The sequence below is a fragment of the Loa loa genome (assembly GCF_000183805.2).
Source record: "Loa loa unplaced genomic scaffold supercont3.246, whole genome shotgun sequence".
Taxonomy (NCBI): Eukaryota; Metazoa; Nematoda; class Chromadorea; order Rhabditida; family Onchocercidae; genus Loa; species Loa loa.
In genome coordinates this window covers 36311-38603 of record NW_018108426.1, presented here as the reverse complement: position 1 = coordinate 38603, position 2293 = coordinate 36311, and positions in this window count along the sequence as shown.

The following is a 2293-nucleotide window of genomic DNA, read 5'->3' as shown; positions in this document are numbered from 1 at the left end:
AATATCGCGAAGCTCCAAATAGAGATAAAATGATTAAATAAAAAGCAATGCACAAATCAATCACACAGATTGTAACAATGTCATGAATCATTTAACCAATTTTACATTCCTCAAATTTATTGTTTCATACGTTTTCTTTGTTCATTCTTTCTGTCGTGAAATAGTAAAGACTGCCAGATAATTTATTTGTCGAGCTCACTGGTTGGGTAATCAAACTCCAATCAAATCTATCCAAATGAAGCGCTTAGAGCGAAAGTGTTTGTCCGGAGGTCGATTTGTCTTGTGAATACGCAACAGTAAGGAATATTAACCTTTATCGTGATAAGAGATTGATATAAAATCGCCAATGTCCGTAGGAGCGAAGAATAAACAGAAGAAGAAGCCGATAACCTTCGAAGAGGAGAGCAGCTCCAAAAACCTTTCTGCTCAGATTTTGGACCGAGATTATATATGTTAAGAAATGGGAGTGGTTTACATGAACAATTCAAGTATCGGAAACACACCGAATATGGTACAAGCATTATAACAAGATTAAACAATGATTGACATGGGAAATTAAGGGTTTAAACATAAAAATGCAAATTGGTTAGATAACAACAAAAGAGTGTGGGAAACAATTTTAAGGAATGTAAATATGTTAAGGGTGATTCATAGTATCATTAGCATTAATTTACAATGTGAATGAATTTATTTGAGATTTCGTTTTCACGACACTTTCCTTTTTTATGGCAACAAAGCACACTCATAAGCGAAATTTCTTTGTCTAAGAACCAATCCTAATTACAATGCTTAATGTTGCAAACAGAGCCTTTTGTTGTAATCGGATTTCTTTTTCTTTATCTAAATCTGATGTAATGTTTTTTATAAACCACTCCCACCAAATATGCTCATTATGTTAATTGAAATTGTACATATAGTCAAGGCTATAACTAGATCATTTCCTTTTCAAACACTCAACCAAGGACTGCACCGTGCATTGTATCCTCTATTCCAATAAATATTTTTACTAATCCGCTGCGTTAATACAACCTAGTATCCTCTGCGAATAAATAACTTCCTCCTGAACCGAACGAAGAATACCTTCTCATAATATTCATCTGTGACTAAGAACAAACCTTTCCAAATCAAACCTGGCAAACCAAAAGCTTTTATTTCAATTTTTCCCACAGTTATTGAAGAGGTTAAAATATTTTGTGTATTCGTATTTTAATTATCATCATTCAGTTTGAAGTGGATTTTTCCCTTTTTGTATCAATTTCGTTTTACTGCAAATAGGCAGCCTTACGTTTTTCTTACCTTCTTCCCAATGTCCCATTTTGTAATTATTGACTGAACCATTTATTAAATCAATTTTAATTGAAGAAAATGGCATTTTGGAGTGAAGACCATCATCGAGTCGTGTCAGTCAGCAGTAGCATTTAACTGTATAAAGAAAATGAAGAAATGAACCAGTATGTATGCAATGTGCACATAGTTCCAATGTTTTATTCCTCTTTTTACACGCAACTGTCCTACATTTATCCTTTTTGATACGAAATTTTAAGGAAATCTGAAGATGCGAATTTAGAATTATTACACTTCATGAAAATTGTTTTTTTAACTCCACATTTATCATAACGTTTCAGTAATTCAATGAGTGATTCATATCGAAATTAGCATATTACTACTATATACACTTTTTTTTTGGCTTCTCGTTTCAATCCATGAGTTATTGATTAGAACAGTGGTACAAATTATGACGGATACATGGATTATAACGGAGACTACAAAATATGGCGGAGACTTTGATGACGAAAACTTGTGTCGCATAGACCTTAGATATATTTTTAACATTGATTCAATCCACAATCTGTGCTTGATATGGAACAGAACGACAAACAGAGCTTTGCATAATTTTTAAAATTTAAAGTCCGCACAATGATACAAAGACATTTGGAGAAAATGAAACAATTATCCATAATAATGGTAGTAATAACGAGGGTAAATGTAGTACGGATAATAATAATAATAACCATATGGAGAATAATATGGGAAGCCTCTACCAGGCTCTGGAAATAAACCCCTAACAAAAGTTCGGAGTACTTGTAATCCTTGGCGAAGCGGAGTTTGCGTTGATTGGTTAGGTCGATTTCTTCTTCGACCACCACCATTTAATCTCCCTATTGGGTTACCATTGTTCAGTGACTTAAATTTAAAATAAGCTTTTACGGGAGGTATGATGCTTAAATGAACACTAATAGTAATATATAACAGTTTAAAATTTGAAACTAACAAAAGGTATAGAAACATACAT